A 24,200-nucleotide genomic window follows, 5' to 3' on the forward strand; every position below is an offset into this window, starting at 1 on the left:
CCCAGCATTCAAGCTGTGATGGGACGAGAGCTTGTGCAGGTCCTCTTTTTGCGAGAGGGGAGGGAAGGAAGAAATCAACAAAGTCCTTTGTCCACTTGTATGGGGAGACTTTGGCAAACCAGTAAAGTGCCTGAAACCACTATGGCTTATTGCTAAAAGCAGCCAAGTCAGCAGGCTTAGCTTAACCAAGGCCGGGGGTGGGGTGGGGGGGAGAGGGGGTTTGGGTGCCACAGAGAGGGCAGCTTGACCCTGCGTCCTTCTTGATAAGAATTGTGTTGAAGTTGCTGATACATGCATCTTAGAAGAGCAGGATGTGCCCCAGGAATGTCTATTGGGGCTTCAAGGCTGCAAACTCTGGAAAAATGTACACCTGGTTAATTGATAATCAGAAGGAACCTCTCACTTGACCACTGAAACTGCCTACTTAACAAGTTTGCTTAAAGGGACATGTAATTCGATTACTAATGTATAAATAAGGGGAAAAAGTTTGAGGTAGGGGGACTCTTCAGGACTGGACTCTCCCTCTGGATGCATCTTGTGTTTCCCACCGGCAGACGCCCCTGTGCCACTCGAGAGCCACACTCAGCTTTGGTAATTATCAAGGGTTGGGGGTGTTTTACTAACCTGTTGTGGACGTGTGTCTAGGTGCTTGAGACTAAGTACAGTTTAGCTTTAAGTGAAAGCACTCTTGTGTTGTCCTGTTTGCGCTGCCATCGGCCGTGTCTCCCTGATTTATTTCCTGACACCACCTTGCACAGAATAAAAGTTACCAAGAGCTTTGGGTTGAAAGAACCCCGGGGAACAGAATTTGGAGGCCCCAGCGAGGACTGGTAGAGAGGAAGGAGACGGATGGTACAAACAGTTTGTAGTTTGTCCATTGCAATAGGAGGTAAAAGGAGGCGGGGTGGGGTCGCTCCCTACAAGTTCCCGTGTCTCAGTTCGCGAGTTAATTTACGGATACATTCCATTACTGGGACTCAGAACTCAGGCTGATTGCCTACGCGAGTGGAGAAATTATGTCCAGAGACAGGGAACCAACTCCAGGACACAGCCCCAAAGATCAGAGCTGCCAGACCTTAACACTCTGCCAATGACACCGTGGAGAAACTGGAGTCAGGAAAAGTCCATCTGTCGTATTGGGAGTGGTGAGCACTGTACGTGTGTGTATTCTGTTTTGGTGATTGTTAAGAAATAGAGGTTATGTAGTATATTACTGTGTAAGGCTCTTTCACTGGTAAAAGATCCCGTAAACCCGCAAAAGATTAAGCCTTGAGTCCACAGGGAAAGGGAGTTTGCGCAGAATCCACAGGGAATGGGTACTTGCCCGGAGCCCACGGAGGGGTAAAGTTAGGTGCTTTTTTGCCCGGAGCCCTACGAACTGGGGAAAAGGTGGGTGCCCTTGAATGTGTGAGTAACAGAGAATTTTGTGCTGGTAACGAATTCAGTGGAGACACTGCAGGCAGCTGAAGGGCTTTTGGACTGAACTGATAGAGTCTAACACAGGAAACAATAGCAAAGTACCTGGGCCTTCTGTCAGAAAGGGTCGCTACCCATCTGGCAGAATGACCACCCAGAGCAACAAGAGAGAAAGGGAACAAAGAAAAGGGATCGGGAGGGGTGGGGGCTAGTTGAGGAACCCACCCTTCTTGCTAAATTGTTAGTGGGACAAAGCCTGTGCCTATAGGAAGGGGCGGTTCAGGAAGGAAAGCAGGATCAGGCCCAGACAAGCAGGCAGGCAACAGATAAAGAGAGTGAGAAATTAACTCTGCAGAGGCTGGAGGGAATTAAGCAGTTGAACCTTGTACAAATGTTAACAGTAAAAGCGTTATAGAAAAAGAATTCTTGGTTTCTTTGCAGCCATTCTGAAGGAAAAATGGGCCCTTTTCCAAAGGAATGCTTGTAAATAAGCCAGGCAAAAAGACAGTCTGCTTTGAATCATTTGACTGAACAATTTAGTCAAATTTGCCGAAAGAACATAAGGGGTTTCTACTGAAACTTACCTGACCCCAAATATATACCAATGTAATGTATGTATAGCTGCGTAAAAATTAAAGCAGTGTAAGGGATGTGAAGCAGAAGAGTATGCTTGTATCTGTGTGTGTGTGTGTGTGTGTGTGGATATACTGTGTAAGTGTGTGGAGTGTTTGGGACCAAGGCCGGTGCTCCTGGCTTGTAAAACTCTGTTTTGTGGGTTTAAGATAAATTGTTTTTTGGTTTGGTTTGGTTTAAAATAACACCACTAAAAAGCCATTTGAATCTTTCATTCAAAGTTGCAAAACTGAGAAACACTTTTTTGCCAGACAAAGGTGACTAGTGTTGTTTGGCTTTGGTATTTAGCATTTAACTCTTAAGGTACCTCAATGCTTTCAACAGCAAATAGCAAACAGTTCAATTTTTTTTTTAAAAGATGCAAGTCCTGGCTGCAGCAGGGCAGTCAAACCCAGGAGAATGGGGAGAAATTCTGGATCCTTTTTTTTTTTTTGTAACAAAATAGCAGGTGAGAGCTGTAGTATAAGAAGTTAAAAAAAAGACACTGCCCCTCTCACGCAACAGCAGGGGTGAGGTGCACACACAAAAAAGAAGCAACATTAGAAACACTGAGCCTTAAGGTGGCTCTGAGTAATCAGACTGTCACTTTGAAAAAAGTTTCAGAGCAGCAGCCGTGTTAGTCTGTATCCGCAACAAGAAAAGGAGGACTTGTGGCACCTTAGAGACTAACCAATTTATTTGAGCATAAGCTTTCGTGAGCTACAGCTCACTTCATCGGATGCATTCAGTGCATACACTGTATTTTCCACTGAATGCATCCGATGAAGTGAGTTGTAGCTCACGAAAGCTTATGCTCAAATAAATTGGTTAGTCTCTAAGGTGCCACAAGTCCTCCTGTTCTTTTTGCGGATACAGACTAACACGGCTGCTACTCTGAGACCTGTAACAAGAGTGATCAGGAAAGGTGAGCTATTACCAGCGGGGGGAGGGGCAGCGGGCGGGGGAACCTTTTGTAGTGATAATCAAGGTGGGCCATTTCCAGCACTTTACAAGAACAGTAGGAGGGGAAATAGTTTTACTTTATGTAATGATCCATCCACTCCCAGTGTCTATTCAAGCCTAAGTTAATTGTATCCAGTTTGCAAATTAATTCCAATTCAGCAGTCTCTCGTTGGAGTCTGGTTTTGAAGTTTTTTTGTTGAAGAATTGCCACTTTTAGGTCTGTAATCGAGTGACCAGAGAGATTGAAGTGTTCTCCGACTGGTTTTTGAATGTTATAATTCTTGACATCTGATTTGTGTCCATTTATTCTTTTACGTAGAGACTGTCTGGTTTGGCCAATGTACATGGCAGAGGGGCACTGCTGGCACATGATGGCATATATCACATTGGTAGATGTGCAGGTGAACGAGCCTCTGATAGTGTGGCTGATGTGATTAGGCCCTATGATGGTGTCCCCTGAATAGATATGTGGACACAGTTGGCAACGGGCTTTGTTGCAAGGATAGGTTCCTGGGTTAGTGGTTCTGTGGTGTGGTGTGTGGTTGCTGGTGAGTATTTGCTTCAAGTTGGGGGGCTGTCTGTAAGCAAGGACTGGTCTGTCTCCCAAGATCTGTGAGAGTGAGAGATCGTCCTTCAGGATAGGTTGTAGATCCTTGATGATGCGTTGGAGAGATTTTAGTTGGGGGCTGAAGGTGATGGCTAGTGGCGTTCTGTTATTTTCTTTGTTGGGCCTGTCCTGTAGTAGGTAACTTCTGGGTACTCTTCTGGCTCTGTCAATCTGTTTCTTCACTTCAGCAGGTGGGTACTGTAGTTGTAAGAATGCTTGATAGAGATCTTGTAGGTGTTTGTCTCTGTCTGAGGGGTTGGAGCAAATGCGGTTGTATCGCAGAGCTTGGCTGTAGACGATGGATCGTGTGGTGTGGTCTGGATGAAAGCTGGAGGCATGTAGGTAAGTATAGCCGTCAGTAGGTTTCCGGTATAGGGTGGTGTTTATGTGACCATCGCTTATTAGCACCGTAGTGTCCAGGAAGTGGATCTCTTGTGTGGACTGGTCCAGGCTGAGGTTGATGGTGGGATGGAAATTGTTGAAATCATGGTGGAATTCCTTAAGAGCTTCTTTTCCATGGGTCCAGATGATGAAGATGTCATCAATGTAGCGCAAGTAGAGTAGGGGCGTTAGGGGACGAGAGCTGAGGAAGCGTTGTTCTAAGTCAGCCATAAAAATGTTGGCATACTGTGGGGCCATGTGGGTACCCATAGCAGTGCCGCTGATTTGAAGGTTTACATTGTCCCCAAATGTGAAATAGTTATGGGTGAGGACAAAGTCACAAAGTTCAGCCTCCAGGTTTTCTGTGATATTATCGGGGATACTGTTCCTGACGGCTTGTAGTCCATCTTTGTGTGGAATGTTGGTGTCGAGGGCTTCTACATCCGTAGTGGCCAGGATGGTGTTTTCAGGAAGATCACCGACGGACTGTAGTTTCCTCAGGAAGTCAGTGGTGTCTCGAAGATAGCTGGGAGTGCTGGTAGCGTAGGGCTTGAGGAGGGAGTTTACATAGCCAGACAATCCTGCTGTCAGGGTGCCAATGCCTGAGATGATGGGGCGCCCAGGATTTTCAGGTTTATGGATCTTGGGTAGCAGATAGAATACCCCAGGTCGGGTTCCAGGGGTGTGTCTGTGCAGATTTGCTCTTGTGCTTTTTCAGGGAGTTTCTTGAGCAGATGGTGTAGTTTCTTTTGGTAACTCTCAGTGGGATCAGAGGGTAATGGCTTGTAGAAAGTGGTGTTGGAGAGCTGCCAAGCAGCCTCTTGTTCATATTCCTACCTATTCATGATGACGACAGCACCTCCTTTGTCAGCCTTTTTGATTATGATGTCAGAGTTGTTTCTGAGGCTGTGGATGGCATTGTGTTCTGCACAGCTGAGGTTATGGGGCAAGTAATGCTGCTTTTCCACAATTTCAGCCCGTGTACGTCGGCGGAAGCACTCTATGTAGAAATCCAGTCTGCTGTTTTGACCTTCAGGAGGAGTCCACCTAGAATCCTTCTTTTTGTAGTGTTGGTAGGGAGGTCTCTGTGGATTAGTATGTTGTTCAGAGGTGTGTTGGAAATATTCCTTGAGTCGGAGACATCAAAAATAGGATTCTAGGTCACCACAGAACTATATCATGTTCGTGGGGGTGGAGGGGCAGAAGGAAAGGCCCCAAGATAGGACAGATTCTTCTGCTGGGCTAAGGGTATAGTTGGATAGATTAACAATATTGCTGGGTTGGTTAAGGGAACCACTGTTGTGGCCCCTTGTGGCATGTAGTAGTTTAGATAGTTTAGTGTCCTTTTTCTTTTGTAGAGAAGCAAAGTGTTTGTTGTAAATGGTTAAGTAGGTTGTGTTTTCTTTTTCAGATCACTGTGTGTTTTGGAAGCAGAAGTTGAAAATGAAAAGAAATCAAAACTCAGGTGGAAGTTGATTGTGTCCCCTTTTAAGAGAGGGTCTCTGGCCTGCTGATGGCTTTGGATCCAAAAGCAAGCCAGAAAGTGTCTGTGAAAATGCAAATTACCTTACTGATAGAGGAAGGTGGAAAAAGAAGTCAAACCTAAAAATAAGTGAGGGACAGGTTAACCCTAAGTAGGAAAAATATTCTTTTTGTGTGTGTATGCAGTGCTGAAATCGAAGTTAATAGATTTGATGTTAATATTAAACATTGGGATAAATTTAATGTTAAGAAGAACCCCTGTAACAATGGATAGTGTGTATGATTTTTGAAAAAACCTTTAAGGTCATATGGTAATGATGCTTCTCAGCTATTACCTGTGAATACACTTAAAACTTAGCACAGCAGAAAGAATATTATAAACTTGGTCTGCTGTATAAGAAGAAAAACTGAGGTACACCACCTCATGAATTTAATAACTGAACAGTGGGATAATTTCCCCATAACCCTTAAAAGATAGGAGCCATTGAAACCTAGCCTGCCTATAGAACAAAAACACAGGAAATTGTGGGGGTAATTCCTCTGTTTTGCCTGCAATACGGTCTTGGGATGCATCAGGCAAGGTATTTGCAGTAGAGATAAGGAGGTGTTAGTATCGTTATACAAGACACTGGTGAGACCTCACCTGGAATACTGTGTGCAATTCTGGTCTCCCATGTTTAAGAAGGTTGAATTCAAACTGGAACAGGTACAAAGAAGGGCTACTAGGATGATCCGAGGAATGGAAAACCTGTCTTATGAAAGGAGACTCAAGGAGCTTGGCTTGTTTAGCCTAACCCAAAGAAGGTTGAGGGGAGATATGATTGCTCTCTATAAATATATCAGAGGGATAAATACCAGGGAGGGAGAGGAATTATTTAAGCTCCATACCAATGTGGACACAAGAACAAATGGGTATAAACTGGCCATCGGGAAGTTTAGACTTGAAATTAGACGAAGGTTTCTAACCTTCAGAGGAGTGAAGTTCTGGAACAACCTTCTGAGGGGAGCAGTGGAGGCAAAAGGCATATCTGGCTTCAAGACTAAGCTTGATAAGTTTATGGAGGGAATGGTACGATGGGATAGCCGAATTTTGGCAATTAATTCATCTTTGACTATTAGCAGTAAATATACCCAATGGCCTGTGATGGGATGTTAGATGGGGTCGGGAAGGAATTTTCCTCCAGGGCAGATTGGCCATCTCTTTCCTCTTCCTCCACCCACCCCACCCCATCTCTTTCTCCCTGGTCTCTGTGGCTGGCTCTGTCCCCACCTGCCCTCAGCCTCATGCAATATTAATGGGCCCTTTCCACATTTGAAGGGAAGAGTTCTTAGCCCATTTAAGCCAGGGCTTGAAACCTCCCTCCCAGGCTTTTCAGTCTCTATTCGGTCAAATAAGCCAGGCTTGAACTATTCTGACTGACAGTCCTGTGCTGCACGGTGGCTTTATTGGAGCTCCAGCACAGCTGGTGTGTGACTGCCAGGCCCTTGGTTGGTGCAGGGCGGGGTTAAGACCTTTAGAGGCCCTGAGCACTGAAAAGATTATGGTACCCCCCATATGTTATTCAAAATAAAAACAATACTATACCGTAAAATAAAATTTTATTTTTCGAAATGACACAAAAAACTTACACGTATGCTGAAATTAAAATAGCTTCTTTCTAGATTTTCTGATTGCAAAATTCTGGATAAGTTCATCGAAGCTGATTCGACGAAGCATGTCCGCTTCCATACACAATAGGGAAAGTGAATCAAGTCTGTCCTGACACATTGTTGTTCTCTGAGGGTTTTTTATTCTTTTCAGCTGAGAAAAAGAGCGTTCTGCAGAGCAGTTAGTTATCATCAACGTTAGAAAAATACGTCGTGCGATCTCTACATTGGGAAATACACGTTGTATTCCGTCTTTCAATATTGTGTCATGAAGATCAATGTGACTGAATTTCATTTTTCCTGTTTCATTAAACTTTGTGCTCATATAACAGTGGAACTGCCGCACTTCTCCACAGAGATTCGTGTTCAAGTCAACAGGGTATGAGTCAACTAGCTTTTGGGAACCTTGTGAATATTGTTCGTCGGATAAGTCCATAGCCTTTAGAAAAGAAAGTCTACTTGATACTTCTTTGTACACTTCTCCTCTCCTCTTCAAATGAGCTTCAAGTGTATCAATTATAGTTTAGTAAGTAGATACGCAAAATTTGTCTCTAGGATTCAATGCTGTTTCTGTTGCCCTGCTATCATTTGCTTGTTTTTTCCTGATTCGCTTGCGTGACTGGGCTTCTTTGTAGTTAGTATCAGGCAAGATATCTTTTGATATGTCTTCAGATCTTTTGAAATCATTCCTCAAAGTGTGTAAGTGGTCTGCTAATGATTGACAGAGTTCTGCACATGTTTTCAAATCCAATTCTTTTTCTTGGAGAGCTTGACTTGTGTGGTCAAAGTGTTGTAAAATTTCATTCATCATGGTCAACATGAATACAAACTCTAGTTCTTGCATCTTGTTTGTGATGTTTTCTGCCTCTCGTATAGTTTCTCCCTTTTGTGATTGGTCTTCAGCTATACTTTCTAATGCATCCACAATCTTTGAGTAGGGCTCCAGAATTGCACTTGTTGCCACTGCATATGCCTCCCAGTGAGTATTAGAAAGAGATTTCAACACACGATCATTGCCCAAATATGTTTTAAGAACTGCCCATCGGTGTGTTGAGGCAAAGAAAAATGTATAAAGTAACTGGACTGTGGAGAAAAAACTTACTGCCACCGGACAACAATCAACAGCACTGAGGCCAACAAGATTGAGAGAGGGTGCAGCTCACGGTATGAATATAGCATATTTGTTCTGTTCTAAAAGCTTCTTCTGCATTCCTTGATAACGCCCTGACATTCTGGCAGCGTTGTCATAAGATTGACCTCTGCACTTTGAGAAATCTGTTTTGCAAACTTGGCACAGATAATGCAGTACTTGATTTGCCATTTCTTCACCAGTGTGGCTTTTCAAATTGGGGAATGTTATAAATTGTTCAACTGGTTTTCCATCTGTGGGAGACACATATCTCATTTTCAAAAAAAATTCTCAATTTTTCTGGTGCCCCCTGCTTTGTTGGTGCCCTAAGCACGTGCTTAGTCTGCCTATTGGGTAATCCAGCCCTGGGTCCGTGGCTGCAAGAGGCAGAGATCCCACTGGCCATGGGGGGAGCAGTGCTGACTCTAGGCCATTTGCTGCCCAAGGCAAACTGGGCAGTGTCTGACCCTGCCCCCACAACAGCTGCTGCCACCAGGATCAGTCACTGAATGGTGCCAGCGGTGTGCTCTGTAGCGGAACAGGGCCCTGGATTTCACATCGCTGGTGCCTGACTGTGAGGCCATCACTGCCTCCAAACCAAACTCTGCGTGCTGCACAGGTCTGCCATGCAAGGGGCCATGCACTTTAATTCTGAGCTCCAGCGGGGGGTGGGGGAGGGTGACAGCCAAGCTGGCATGGTGCCTGTGGGCATTCCCCAAATATCCTCCCCACTGAGTGAGTGCAGAACCCCAGGGAGGGTGGGGTGAGTGTGAAAACTATGCGGGGGTGGAATAAATGAAGGATGGGGGGGGCAGAGTCACTCACCCCTGTGCGCAGCTGGCATGGCATAGCCGTGTATACATGGGGCTCCTGGTGGAATGCAAACAGTTAACCCTTTCCATTGCAGCACCTTTATGGCTGAGCTTGGTTGTCCCAGCCCTTCTTATGCACCAAATAATTACCGAGCACCTTCAGATATTGACATGAAAAGGCTCCGCCATGAGGGAGTGCGCTGTGTTATGTGTGAACCGACCAAACAGCCATTTGACATACTTAGCAAGCAGAAATGTGTGAAATGCATGGTTGTGTTGTGCACAAAGATGCTTTCTTAAAGGGACACCCCTGCCACTCTGTTCCCACGGACTTTGTGACCTACTTTAAAACCACAAGAATTCATCCGGATCTCAGTTTCGTTTCAGTTTTAGATCCATCCTCATGCCCATATGAAATTCAAAGATCCCCTGGTTTATGCAGGACTTAAGGTGTCTTGTGCACCCTCTGATGGCAGTGCAACACAGGTTCCTTGGCTGCTCTCAGGGCTGGCCGTTGATTACTGTCCCAGAGCCACTCTCCCTTTGGGGCAGAGGTGAGAACGGCAAACAGCCAGTGCTGGTAAGGAAAGAAAGTTTATTTTTTCAGCTGCCAAGAGAGTGTAATTAACAAGGGAGGATATAGCTCAGATGTCCTAGATATTGCCCCTTTAACTGGTCTCCATTCCCTGTGTCTGCAATTTCATGAAAAAAAGCTTTGGTTTGGTGCATTGCAAATATATTCACATTAATTTTTCAAGCCCTAATGGTGCATCTGATGCTGTCTGTTTAGAATTTGATACCTTCTGGCTCTGCCCTATAGATCTGCAGAGGCTTGAGGGGATGCCACTTAATGTGATGTGCTGTTTTCGAGACAGAATTGCCTTCCCCGTATGTCCACGTGGCCTGTCAAACACTTTTCGTCAGTCTGCCTGCTTGTGTCAGCAGCAGGGCACGCTGTGGAGGTTGCTCTGCGTTGATTTACCCGAGCTCCCCGCGCAGAGGGGTCGGGAGAGGTGCTCGCTCACTGCAGAGGGCCTGCATGTTCTTGCTGTTTTACAAATTGCTACGTTTGAAGAAAAATGCCTCTCCTTGAAGAAATGAGCATGTACATGTCTCTGAGCCCTTTTAAGACCGATGCTGTAATAACTAGTCCTGCTATAATGCCTTCCATTTGTAAAGTCACCAGCTATACTGGACAGTTCCAGTTTTTCATATAGTACAGGGATTTCTTTCAGGAGGCTTTCAGAAGACTGCATAGTCCAGTGGAGATCAAAGTTGTTTCTTCCTCTGCTGCTTGGCTGAGTCACTTCACTTCCCTTTTCCGCATCTGTTTGCTGTTTAGGGTTTGTTGCACTGGTTACACTTAAATTGGTTTTAAACCTGTTTAGTTAAACTGGTGCAAAACCCCATGTGAATCCTTTTATTTCAGTTTAAAAGCAGTTTATTCAGTTTAGCGTCAGCTTAGAATCAAATGTAGAGGAATCCTAAACTAGTTGCCGGTTGATTTAAGGCTTGTCTACACTGCCAAGTTTTTTCGCCAAAAGGCAGCTTTTGGCGACGAAACAGTGGAGGCGTACACACAGCAAAGCCACTTGTGCCAGTGGAACGCCTCATTTCCAGAACATAAGAAAACCACCTCCAGGAGAGTCATAAGGCTTTTTATGCAAAAGTTTTATTGCTAAAGTGCCAGTGTAGACACAGTGCTTGAGTTTATTGCTGTAATTGACCTCCAGACGGTGTCCCACAATGCCCATCCTGAGCGCTCTGGTCAGCAGTTGCAACTCCACTGCCAAGTAAACAAGCTTCCAGCCTCCCCTTTTAAAGCCCTGGGAATTTTGAAATTCTCCTTCCTGTTTGCTTGGCGTAGAGAGCTCCCATTGCATCTTCCGAGGTGACCGTGGTGGCTCCACGCAGCAAATGTTCTCTCACCTGGACCAATACAGAGCTCCTGGATCTGCTCAGTATTTGGGGATAGGAGGCTGTCCAGTCCCAGCTGCATTCCAGCTGTAGGAATTTCGATACCTAAGGCCAGATTTCACGCAGCTTGCATGAAAAGGGCTATGACAGGGACATGCTGCAGTGCAAACCAAAGGTGAAGAAGCTGAGGAATGTGTACCAGAATGCAAGGGAGGCAAACCATTGCTCCGGTGCTGTGCTCCAGGCCTGCCGTTTTTATAAGGAGTTGGATGCTATGCTAGGTGGCGACCCCACCTCCACCACCAAGAGCACTGTTGATACTTCGGCCTGGCTGGAGCTGATGGAAACTAGACCTAACCCAGGGAAGGAAGTCATCGATGAAGAGATGGAGGCAGAGGATGGGGAGCCCATGGTGGGCTTGCCTAGTGCTGCGTGCAGTCAGGAGCTGTTCTCCACTCTGGAGGTGTCTAGCTAGTCTCTGCAGTTACTCTCCAGGGAGCAAGAAGCTGGAGAGGAGACCCATGGTAAGTAGAATCATAGAATATCAGGGTTGGAAGGGACCTCAGGAGGTCATCTAGTCCAACCCCCTGCTCAAAGCAGGACCAATCCCCAACTAAATCATCCCAGCCAGGGCTTTCTCAAGCCTGACCTTAAAAACCTCTAAGGAAGGAGATTCCACCACCTCCCTAGGTAACACATTCCAGTGTTTCACCACCCTTCTAGTGAAAAAGTTTTTCCTAATATCCAACCTAAACCTCCGCCACTGCAACTTGAGACCATTACTCCTTGTTCTGTCATCCCCTACCACTGAGAACAGTCTAGATTCATCCTCTTTGGAACCCCCTTTCAGGTAGTTGAAAGCAGCTATCAAATCCCCCCTCATTCTTCTCTTCTGCAGACTAAACAATCCCAGTTCCCTCAGCCTCTCCTCATAAGTCCTGTGTTCCAGTCCCCTAATCATTTTTATTGCCCTCTGCTGGACTCCTTCCAATTTTTCCACATCCTTCTTGCAGTGTGCGGCCCAAAACTGGACACAGTACTCCAGATGTCGAATAGAGGGGAACGATCACATCCCTCGATCTGCTGGCAATGCCCCTACATATACATCCCAAAATGCCATTGGCCTTCTTGGCAACAAGGGCACACTGTTGATTCATAACCAGCTTCTCGTCCACTGTAACCCCTAGGTCCTTTTCTGCAGAACTGCTGCTGAGCCATTCGGTCTCTAGTCTGTAGTGGTGCATTGGATTCTTCCATCCTAAGTGCAGGACTCTGCACTTGTCCTTGTTGAACCTCGTCAGATTTCTTTTGGCCCAATCCTCTAATTTGTCTAGGGCCCTCTGTATCCTATCCCTACCCTCCAGCGTATCTACCTCTCCTCCCAGTTTAGTGTCATCTGCTTTGTGAAGTGCAGAGGTGGTTTGAGGGCAGAGAAATGTAGAAAGGCTGGCTTTGTTTTTGTGTGCTGGGCATTTCCCCATGCAGCCAAGTAGTACTGCAGAACAGGATGTTGATGCACACCAAGATTTCATGGGAATCCTCTGGAGCAGTGGTTCCCAAACTTGTTCCACCGCTTGTGCGGGGAAAGCCCCTGCCGGGCCGGGCCGGTTTGTTTACCTGCTGCATCTGCAGGTTCGGCTGATCACGGCTCCCAGTGGCCGTGGTTCGCTGCTCCAGGCCAATGGGAGCTGCTGGAAGTGGTGGTCAGTACGTCCCTTGGCCCACGCCGCTTCCAGCAGCTCCCATTGGCCTGGAGCAGCAAACTGCGGCCACTGGGAGCCGCGATGGGCCGAACCTGCGGACGCAGCAGGTAAACAAACCAGCCCGGCCCGGCAGGGGCTTTCCCTGCACAAGCGGTGGAACAAGTTTGGGAACCACCGTTCTAGAGGGATCTCTAGGAAATTTTCCTTGAGGTACTCGCCCATCCTCTGCCAGAGCTTCCGTGGCAGAGCTGCTTTGTTCCTTCCCCCATTGAAGGACACTCTCCTGCGCCACTCGGCAGTCACTTGGGCAGGGACCAAAGTGGCACGCAGGCGAGCAGCAGAGGGACTGGGGCAGAAGCGGCAAGCGTGTAGTAAACACGCCCTGGCTCCCCTGCTTTCCCTCAGGAGTGAGATATCTGCCACAATGACCCTCACCTGTGGAAAAGGGTGGGAAAGTTTAGAGTAGTACTCCCCACAATAAGTGCCCCATGACCCTTTCACATTGCTTTTCTCCAGTGCACAAAGTCTCCCGCCCCTGGATACGCTCACCATGCTCGGGGTGTTTGCCAGCGTGTGTGCTAGTGAAGGGTCAGTGAGAAAGGGACAGGTATGTTACCAGCAGTGTGTTTTAGTGCAGTGTTTCAATGCTGTACATGTACTCAACAATTGTAGCCCCCTCTCCAGTTCACTGGCCCAGTATGAGGTTGTTCCAGATAGGGAAGCCTGCCTTGCGACTTTTTACACAACTTTGAGAAACTGGGCCTGAGGCTCCTTTGTATGTTCTGTGTTGTGTGTTCACTTCAGACCAGGCCCACTCTGACAAACCTTCAGGGACATCGGCTCCATGCTCCCAGCTCCGTCAATGCTGAGACCTCCTGCTGGGGGAGGCGGGGGGGGGGGGGACAGAGGGAAGATCCTGGCAGGAACCAGGAAGTTCTCCCAACATGTCACAGTTTGTAATCCACAACTTGTAATTCCCAGGGCTGCTGATGAAGCACATTGGACCTTGGGCTATACCCTTCCCCCGCTTATTGAAAGGGCAACCTTGTCCCTTTCCTTAGTCAAAAACCTCTCAGGTTGAATATCACATGCTACCCCCCTTTTTTCAATGTTTCCAAGAATTTCCTGCTGCACATTGCCCCACAGCAGCACTGGCCAAACCCCAGGTCTCTGCTCCTCTTTCATCAGGCAGCCCACTGTTCCAAATTGAGCCAGACAGGTGCCCTTTGCTGTCTTGTTGAGCACCGAGGAGCTGGTGAACTATCTCTGGGCAGCTCTCCAATCTGGTCCCACTCTGTCTGCCCTTCTCCAATCCAATTAGGTTCGTTCAGACTCTCCTCAGTTTGGTTGGTCTCCTCTGTGGTCCCCATGGTCTGGTCAGGCTCCTCCAGGCAGTGGCAGATTTATCGTGAAACAAACCGTGCGGTGGCATGAGGCCCCCAGTGACAGGGGACCCCAAAATGCAGGCCAAATCTGACAAATGACTGAATTTAATAAGCATTGCAAGTGGCAAAGCGGTCCAGGCTTTCTGCATTCTGCAGACTTATTCTGCAAATTGTGCTCTAAACATGTTTTTTTGAGGTAGTCTAGCAAAGGTTTTGCTTCTCCATTTTTTTGCTGTCTCCGCAATAGCATAACAGCAACTAAGGGAAATTGTCTTTTGCCAATCAAAGCTTGTCTGCTTGACCAATTATCCAGTTGAACAAAAGCACCCTCCCCCGCACTTTGCAACCATTCCCATGATTTGTCATTAGTATGTGTAAGCAGAGTCTGGATGAGCTCTCCCCTGACATCCAGTGGTGAGCTGTGGAAAAAGACTTCAAAAGCTGATCTTGTTTGCGTGGACACACCCACCCTGCCTAGGTGCTCAGCATGATGGGACTGCTTGCCCAAATGATCACTTGTGGCTGGTGTTGCATCCCCAGTCTCCTTGTTATTGCGGCAGGAGTAATAAAGGATTGCTATCCTTTTTGTGTGAACCGAGAGAAGAAGACCTGTACCTCGCATACCCCGATGGAGGGACTCATCCTCAACTGAATATCACTTGCTAGGCAGGGGACATGGGTTCCTGAGCCCAGTGAATTGAGAGAGTGTGGGTAAGGAATGTGGTTTTGCCCAAGATACCATTTTGCTCTCTATGATATAATAGAAGAGCTAATTTAGACTCAATTGACAGTCTTGTTATATGCTGTAGAGCTGAAGTCACTGATGCTTAGGTTTAAGTATTAGACTTACTTTAGGACAGCACCTATTACAAGAGGCTGCCTTGAACCAGCAGGAGGTGCTGTACTGGTGAGTCATCAAGTCACTACAGAGGGAATTAACTCAGTATTAATTTGGGAAAACACCACAACTAGGGCTCATAAACACAAACCATGAGCAAAAGACCCACCCCCAAGTATGTTGGAAAGTGCCCTTTTCCCCTCAGGGTCTTAAGTCCAGCAACCCAAAAATCCCTTTAACGTGCCTGTCCCTAATCACAGTTGCTGTCCTTGGCCAGTGCAGCCCAGAGTTCAGAGGTTCATCCGCAGAGTTCACCTCCCACCTTGAGTGGAAGGCAGGGGTGGGGGGTAAGTAGGCACCTTACACACTGCACTGCTCGGGTACTCACTCATTGCCCCAATGGCTGATTGCCATGCCTCGACAGGGCTCTGCTCTGGCCCACTCCACCAGGCACCCTGCTAGCCACACCTCTCCACCAGGTACCCTGCTAGCCACTTGCCATGCCTCTCCACCAGCTGCCCACTCACCGAGACGTCTTCAGGGGCCACCCACACACTTAACATAAATCTCAGCTGGAGAGCTTTATTGCTAAGGCACACTGGGCAGCCTCTTGTATAAAGCTTATACAGGGTAAACTCATAAATTATCCGCCCTCTATAACACTAACTGAGAGATATGCACAGCTGTTTCCCCCTATCCCCCAGGTATTAATACATACTCTGGGTTAATTAATAAGTAAAAAGTGATTTTATTAAATACAGAAAGTAGGATTTAAGTGGTTCCAAGTAGTAACAGACAGAACAAAGTGAACTACCAAGCAAAATAAAATAAAACACACAAGTCTAAGTCTAGTACAGTAATAAAGCCGAATACAGATAAAATCTCACCCTTAGAGGTGTTTCAATAAGTTTCTTTCACAGACCGGACGCCTTCCAAGTCTGGGCACAGTCCTTTCCCCTGGTACAGCGCTTGTTCCAGATCAGGTGGTAGCTAGGGGATTCCTCATGATGGCTCCCTCCTTGTTCTGTTCCACCCAATTATATGTGGGAATCCTTTGTCCCTCTTTGGGTTTCCACTCCTAGTTCTCAATGGAATAGCACCAGGTTAAAGACGGATTCCAGGTCAGGTGACATGATCACATGTCCTGTGAGACCCCAAGACCTTCATTCCTCCCAGCCTGACTCACAGGAAGGCCTGCCTGCAAACAGAGCCATCCACAGTCAATTGTCCTGGCTGCTGGGAGCCATCAAGGTTCCAAACCACCATTAATGGCCCACGCTTTGCATAATTACAATAGGCCCTCAGAGTTATATTTCATATTTCTAGTTTCAGATACAAGAGTGATACATTTATACAAATAGGATGACCACACTCAGTAGATTATAAACTCTGTAATGATACCTTACAAGAGACCTTTTGCATGAAGCATATTCTAGTTACATTATATTCACACTCATTAGCATATTTTTATAAAATCACATAGACTGCAATGTCACAGTGTGTAATTGTCCCAGGTCACTGGGTGGGGGCTCGAGCCAGTTTTGTAATATATTGTTGAAAAGGAACCCCTAGATACTGAACCGGTCTCTTGTTGCTGCTGGCTTGACCTGGCAGAAGGGTTACATATGTAGTGTTTCAAAATCCCGTTTTTACAGAGCCTGATCAAAATGCGAGATTAACTATGTTAAACCTAATTGAGAAGTCCAGGACCAACCCAGGCCCACCCTTGGCTAGGTCCCTGCTCTTTCAGACATTTTTAATCTGCCTAAAATCAAGGTCAGTTTTTTAGCAATAATGAAGCGACACTAAGAGTCTGGCAGTCAAAAAAGCAAAAAAATGAAGGCGAGGCAAGAAGATTAAGCTAAGCAAAAAGACAGTTTGCCATCGTATTTTAAAAAGCTTGAAATATTGAATAGTGGACATTCATCAAAAAGTAGGGGCGAGGAAACATCTGAATTATCTGATCACTTGCCGAGTTGTGGGGATACCACAACGACTGCAAAAGTTAAACAAGTGGACCCTGAAGTGACAATGGAACTACAAAATATTGGTAATTTTGTTGAAGGAAGGGAAGAAACCTACCGAAGACATTGCATTATGGCCAAAATCTGTCTCATTGGCTATGATAGACTATTTCTTAGTAAATAAACCAAAAAAACATAGGTAATATGGAAAATCTGAGAAAAGAGTATGAGGTTGCAGGATGAAAGCAATTGAGAGGTCTTCATGAGTCCAATTTTCTGAGGATGAAAAAAAATGGCATGACAGAAATGAGAATTTGGTTGATTTTTTCGGAAACCACTAAGGCAGTCTACTCTTATGATTGCAAATTATTCCCTGACCATAGTAAAGGAAAACAAACATTCATCGGTGGGCACTCTAATTGGAGAAATGTTGCAAGACATATTGCTGATCATATGGGAAACTTCCCATACTCATATTAATGCTACGTGTAAGTTTGTTCCAAGGTGTAAATTATCTGGAAGAATTGATTCTGTGTTATTGGCTCAGGAGTGAAAAGGAGTGTTCTGATTGGAGGAAGGTGCTGAGATGTGTTGTTGCCACGGTCAAACTGCTGTCTTCTTTGGGACTACCTCTAAGAGGACATGATGAGTCATCATTGCCAAATCAAAAAGGTAATTTTTTAACCTGCCTTGAATATCTTAGTGAATTTGACGGTTTTCTCAGAGAACATTTGAAAAATTATCAGTATTGTGGCCCAGGAAAGACCAACCTTTTAACACACCAAACCTATGATGAATTCATCACTATAATGGCAGAGTGGCTCAGAAACCAATGCACTGATGAATTAAAGGATGCCAAGTACTATTCCAGAATAGTCGATTCAGCACCAGATGTGAGTCATGTAGACCAATTAACATCAATTTTAAGATATGTGACCGGGAATGGTGAAGATGTAGAGTGATTTCTTTGTTTTGTCCTGCTAAAATCCCATACTCTGAATGTCTGGAGACAACGGTTTGGAAATCATTGCAAATTTAGGTTTGGACATCAAAAATTGTCCTGGGCAGAGCTTTGATAAAGCCGCAAATATGGCAGGAAAATATTCAGGTTGACAGGCAAGACTGAACAATGCAAGCCCCTCTGCTTTATTCATACCATGTTCCAGCCATTCCTTAAATTTAATCTGCGACGCTGCAACCGAATCTTGTGAGGGAGCTACACATTTTTTTGACTTTGTTCAAAACGTATGTGTCCTTTTTCCGGTTTCCATGCAGCAGTGGAATATGCTACAATCACACTTGGAGCAGGCAAGTGAAAAACATTTGACAGTCAAAAGAATTTGTGACACCAGGTGGTCTGCTCGTGCACATGCTGTTTTGGCTTTGAAAATAAGTTATGATGTGTGACAAAGTTCCTCCTCTGCCTTGGTGGGTCTTGCGCTTATTGGCGGATTTGCTCACCTTGGAGCTTCACGGCAGCCCTCAGCTTGGCCATTTTTCTGAACCCACAGTCCAGGTCAACTCTTCCTGTGTCTGATCAGGAGTTGGGAGGTTTGGGGGGAACCCGGGCTCGCCCTCTACCCCGGGTTCCAGCCCAGGGCCCTGTGGAATGCAGCTGTCTAGAGTGCCTCCTGAAACAGCTCTGCGACAGCTACAACTCCCTGGGCTACTTCCCCATGGCCTCCTCCCAACAACTTCTTTATCTTCACCATGGGACCTTCCTCCTGGTGTCTGATGATGCTTGTACACCTCAGTCCTCCAACAGTCCGCGTTCTCACTCTCCGCTCCTAGTGCCTCTTGCTCCCAGCTCCTTACACGCGCACCACAAACTGCAGTGAGCTCCTTTTTAAAACCCAGGTGCCCTGATTAGCCAGCCTTAATTGATTCTAACAGCTTCTTGATTGCCTGCAGGTGTTCTAATCAGCCTGTCTGTCTTAATTGTCTCCAGAAGGTTCCTGATTGTTCTGGAACCTTTCCTGTTGGGAAACGGGACCTCCCCCACTTGCTCCTCAGCTATCTGCTTTCTATTCTTTCCTATAGCCCCCTGGCCTGGATTTGTCTTACTTTTTGACCCTGCCTTAGTTCCCCCCCCCCCGACCGGGCCAGACGCTTTTTTGTTTTGTTTTGTTTTTTTGCCGTTTTTCTTTGCTGCCGTTCGAGTGCTGGTCGGCTGCCAGCCTGCCGCCAGCACCCCCCGCCCCACGCCTGCTCTCGGGCACAGCTATTTGCCTTAGCTGAAACCCCCGGAGGAGAGGGGGAAGATTGCTGACCCGCTACCCGGAGGGGGGAGTGGAAGCCCCCAGACCCAGCCGTTTTGCTGTCAGCTCGGAATTTCTTCTTATCTCTGCAACATTCTCGGCCTGCCGGAAGCCTTGGTACAAAGCCAACAAAGCTGGAGAAGAAGATAGAAGACAGAGGAAATCACCCAGGGAAGCTACAAATCATCGTGGAGGGGGCCGTAAGACTAAGTAATTTTTTGAATTATACTCTCGTGGGGGGGAGTTTGACTGTGGTTTAATTGCGTTTGTGGCGGCACAGGGGGTGTGGCACGGAGCTGCCCCCCGATTCATTGGTGCCCCCCCAACATTATTACAACTGTCACGGCCCCCCCGCTGTCCATCCCTGCTGGCAACCTGCCATCTGCCTTCGGATCCAGCTGTTTGCTTTGAACTTTGCCTTTCGGACCGGACATAACAGCCGACCGAATGAGACTCTTTGGACAAACGTGCGTGGGTCCACACCCCCCCAGACTGTTTACCCCACAGCTTGCCCCTATCACCGGACCCCGATTTCTGTTTTTCCCCCTTCCAGTTCAACCCCTTTGGCACCCCCCGCCGCCTGCAGCCCAGCAGGGAGGAGCGGTTAATCTGCTTCCCCCCCCGCTCCTTCTGGTGTCTCCCCGTCTCTCCCTGCTCACAATGGCGGGGAATGAGAGGGGCGAGGCCCCTCTAACAATATCAGTTGTCCCTCCCCCACCTACCCCCCTGCCCAACCCCCAAGCCCCCCCCCCCACTACTGTCAAAACACCTGCCACCGCCCTCGCTGGGGCACCGGCAGCAGGAGGCACCGGGGCGATTACTGCCGCTGCTACGTCCACCGCCCCCCCAGATTCTAGGAAACCCCCCCAGTTGGCTGGAAAGGCCAGGGCGGGAAGAAAGGAAAGAGCCCCGCTAAAACCACTAGGCCCTCCATGGCAGAGGCTGCCCCCACCGCTGTGGCCTCGTCATCGACCATGGCGTCCCTCCCTGCTGTTCCCTCCACCAGCTCTGCAAACGTCCCTCCCCCGGTCCCCAGGACGTATGCCCGGGCGGTGGCAGGCTCCCCCCTGCCTGCCGCCTCGTCATCTCGCCCACCCACTGCCTCCGCTACCATCACCAGCGACCGGGGCCCCTTCCCCACCTTGACCAGGAGACACGGTGTCCGTTGCCTCCTGGTGCCCGCCTCGCCCCACGTGGAGACATACGTGCAGGCATTGGCGAAGGTGGTAGGACCCACGGCTATTGTGGCGGCCTCCAAAATGTATGGGAAGGTCGTTTTTTTCTTAGCTTTGGAGGCTGCCGCCCAGGAGGCAGTGGAGAGGGGCCTGGCTGTGGGGGGGGGTGTTTGTCCCCCTAGAGCCGCTAGAAGACCTGGGCGTTCGCCTCGTCCTCACCTCCATTCCTCCCTTTTTACCCAATGCCACCCTGTTACCCGCTCTCTCCACCCTGGGGAAACTTGTTTCTGTCATCAGCCCTCTCCCGTTGGGCTGCAAGGACCCCACCCTCCGTCACGTCCTTTCGTTCTGCTGGCAAGTGCAGCTTCTACCGCCGCCGGCGGCGCGTGACGGAGAGGCGGTCGAGGGGTCCTTCCAAGTCCCCTACCAAGGAGCCCGCTATCAGGTCTACTACTCCACGGGAGAGGCCCGGTGCTACCTTTGCTGCTCAGCGGGGCATGTCCGCAGAGACTGCCCTTTGGCCCAGGGGGGAGGGGCACCTGAGACCCCCGAGACCCGGCAGGACATCGGCCCCGTCGTTGCCGACGCCCCTGGCCGCCTGGCACCTGAAACCAACCCTCCTCCTACTCGACCCATCGCTGCTCCCGTCCGGGCCCAAGAGACACCTTTCCTACAACGCCCAGGCGAGCAAGGGAGTCCCACCCTTGCTATTACCAATCCGGCAGAGCCTATGGAGGAGGGTGTGGCAAAGATATTACCGGGTATAGGAGAGGGCCCGCCCCAAGGAGAACCCCCCGCCCCTCATGCTGCCTCACCGTTACCCCCCCTGAACCCCTGAACCATTGCCTCCGTCCCCCGACACGACCCCTGCTAACCAACCCCCAGACGACGCTATGGAGGGCTGGACCCTAGTCCAGGGGAAGCGAGGCAAGTGGAAGGCTCGAGCTCCGCTGCACCCATCCGATGCGGAAGCCCCCTGGAAGTCCAGGAAGGGAGGCACTGATTTTGAGCCTTCCGCTATGGCCACGAGTGAGATCCATCCGCTGGTGTCGGGAGGGGAAGACAGACTGGCATTGAAGGGCAGAATTCCCCCTCCACGGGAGACCCTCCCCTCCGAGACCCCTGAGGAAGTTCCTTCCGCCCGGATACCACCCGAACCCCCCGTGAACCCCGAAGCGACCGTTGAGGCGGGCCCTAGAGGAGAGGCCCTCGGGGTAGCAGGAGTTGGCCTCTCCTCCGTGTATGCGGAGATTGAGGCCTTAGATTTGACCCAGGTCACCCAGGGAGAGGATGATCTACTGCTGGCTGGCCTCGATCTGGGCAACCTCACCCCAGCCCCCCTTTCCCCATGCTCCCTCCCCCTAATTGCCTTCCCGGGTGAGCACCCTGCAGAAGGTGGTCCACCACCTGATGCCATGGCCGCCAAGACCACCACGGAGCCAGCGCCTAGCGTCACTGGGAGCCCCCTCCCTTACCCCTTAACCCTCGACTCTGCTCAGGAGGCACCTTCTTTTAGCTGCTAGCCTCCTGAAACCCAGAGCCTTACCTCTGCCCCTGCCCCCACCCCTGTCCCTGCCCAATTCACCTCCTCCTGCAATGCTATTGCCGCCCCTGAGGTTATTTTTTTCCCGCCTTTCGCAGATTCCCCCCAGGGAGCAGTCTTTGCACTTTCTAGTCGCGACCCATTAGGAGTTGCAATTTTTTCCCCGCCATCCCCTTCCACCCCAAGGCATGAAATGGATTTAATAACCCCAGCCTGTCAGACGCCCCGTCGGCGGTCCGCACCCTGCCTACCCGCCTTAGCGGACCACGAGGCTGCATTAAGAGCCCCACCAGGGAATACCCCGGAAATCGTAACCCCACCCCCCCATGAGCTGCGGCATGCACTACGGAAGTTCCTAGAACACACCTGTGGCTCCCGCAATAGGGTACAGCTGGCTCTTCAGCTATGGGGGGACTTTGATCAAATTCTTCAGGCCACAAGGGCGCTTAAAAAGGAGGGCAGAGGGCAAGGAAAGCGCGGTGCTGCGGCCTATGAGCGGGCCCGCGGCTTCCGGAAAGATCTACTCATCCACGGGATGGGTCACGGGTTGCTGCGCAACCCGCCGGGGGCCAAGAACACCCCCACCAATAAGAAACCCCCACCGTCCCAGCCCTCCGCATGACACCTCTCATTATTGCAACCTTGAACACCAGGGGCTGTAGGATGGCTCTCCGCAGGTCCCAGGTGCTCTCTTACCTTCGGGAAGGGGGGTACTCTGTAGCTTTCCTGCAGGAGACCCATACGGACCCGACCTTCGAGGACAGGTGGCGGCTGGAGTGGGGGGACGGGGTATACTTTAGCCACTTCACGACTTGGCAAGCTGGAGTGGCGACCCTGTTCTCCCCCACCCTACGGTCCGAGGTGCTAGGGGTCACTGAGGCCGTGCCGGGCCACCTGCTGCACCTTCGAGTCCGTATGGAGGGGCTCATGGTCAACCTTGTTAACATCTATGCCCCGCCAACGAGCCCAAAGCAGCCACAATTCTATCGGCGGGTGTCTGACTTTCTCAGCACCCTAGATTTGCATGAGTGGCTGGTCCTGGGAGGGGACTATAACACCACCCTCGAGGAACAGGACTGCTCAGGGGCCGAGCTGAGCCCAGCCGCCGCAAACATTCTCCGAGGAATAGTCGAACATCACTCCCTAGTGGACGTCTGGAGTGACCATCACCCAGATGACACCTCCATGTTCACTTTTGTCTGGGTGGAGGCCCATCGGTCACACCACTCTCGTATTTACTTATCCGTATTTACTTATCCTGTTTCCATCTTTCACAGGCCCACTCCTCCATCATTTGGCCGGCCCCATTCTCTGACCATCATTTAGCCACCATAACAGTCTCCCTCCGTGCAGAGAGACCGGGGCCAGCCTATTGGCACTTTAACAACAGCCTGTTGGAGGACGAGAGCTTTGTGAAGTCCTTCCGGGAGTTTTGGCTGGCCTGGGGAGAGCAGTGGCATGCCTTTCCCTTGGTGCGGCGATGGTGGGATCTAGGGAAGGTGCGCACCAAGCTCTTCTGCCGTGACTACACCTGGGGCACCAGCCGACGGAGAAATGCGGCGATAGAACAGTTGGAACGGGAGGTCTTAGAGATGGAGAGGCGCCTGGCCGCCAACCCCGAGGACCCGTCCCTCTGCGGAGTGTGCCGGGAGAAGCGGGAGGAGCTCCGGGGCCTCGAGGACCACCAGGCCCGAGGTGCCTTCGTTCGGTCCCTCATCCGCCTCCTTCGGGAGATGGACCGCGGCTCCCGCTTCTTCTATGCCCTGGAGAAAATGAGGGGGGCCAAGAAACACGTCACCTGCCTTCTAGCGGAAGACGGCACCCCCCTCACGGATCCGGAGGAGATGTGTGGGATGTGTGAGATGTGTGGGAGGGCCCGTGACTTCTAAACAAGCCTTTTCTCCCTGGATCCGACCGATCCTGGCGCTTGCGGGGTGCTCTGGGAGGAACTTCCCACGGTCAGTGTGGGCGACCGAGACCGACTAGAGCTGCCTCTCACCCTGGCTGAGTTCTCAGAAGCCCTCCGTCGCATGCCCACCAATAAATCTCCGGGCATGGACGGGCTGACTGTGGAGTTCTACCGCGCGTTCTGGGACATCCTCGGCCCAGACCTAGTCACTGTCTGGGCTGAGTCCTTGCAGAGCGGGGTCCTCCCTCTGTCGTGCAGGCGAGCGGTGCTCGCCTTGCTGCCGAAGAAGGGGGACCTCCGCGATTTACGAAACTGGCGTCCCGTCTCACTCCTTAGCACGGATTACAAAATCGTAGCGAAAGCAATCTCGCTGCGGCTAGGGTCCATGATGGCGGACGTGATCCACCCAGACCAGACCTATACTGTCCCGGGTCGCAGCATTTTTGACAACCTATTTTT

General features: G+C 49.4%; 1 long non-coding RNA gene across 1 annotated transcript in view; it reads left to right on the top strand.

Annotated features, from left to right (window-relative positions):
* The first annotated feature begins 548 nt into the window (after positions 1-548).
* The window catches only part of LOC119563963, a 40,401-nt gene continuing 16,749 nt past the window's right edge, over positions 549-24,200 (top strand). Inside the window, exons 1-2 of the long non-coding RNA XR_005222768.1 lie at positions 549-591; positions 17,404-17,528. This is a non-coding gene — a long non-coding RNA (uncharacterized LOC119563963). The remainder of the gene's footprint in view (positions 592-17,403; positions 17,529-24,200) is intronic.

The sequence above is a fragment of the Chelonia mydas genome, chromosome 18 (genome assembly GCF_015237465.2).
Source record: "Chelonia mydas isolate rCheMyd1 chromosome 18, rCheMyd1.pri.v2, whole genome shotgun sequence".
NCBI lineage: Eukaryota > Metazoa > Chordata > Testudines > Cheloniidae > Chelonia > Chelonia mydas.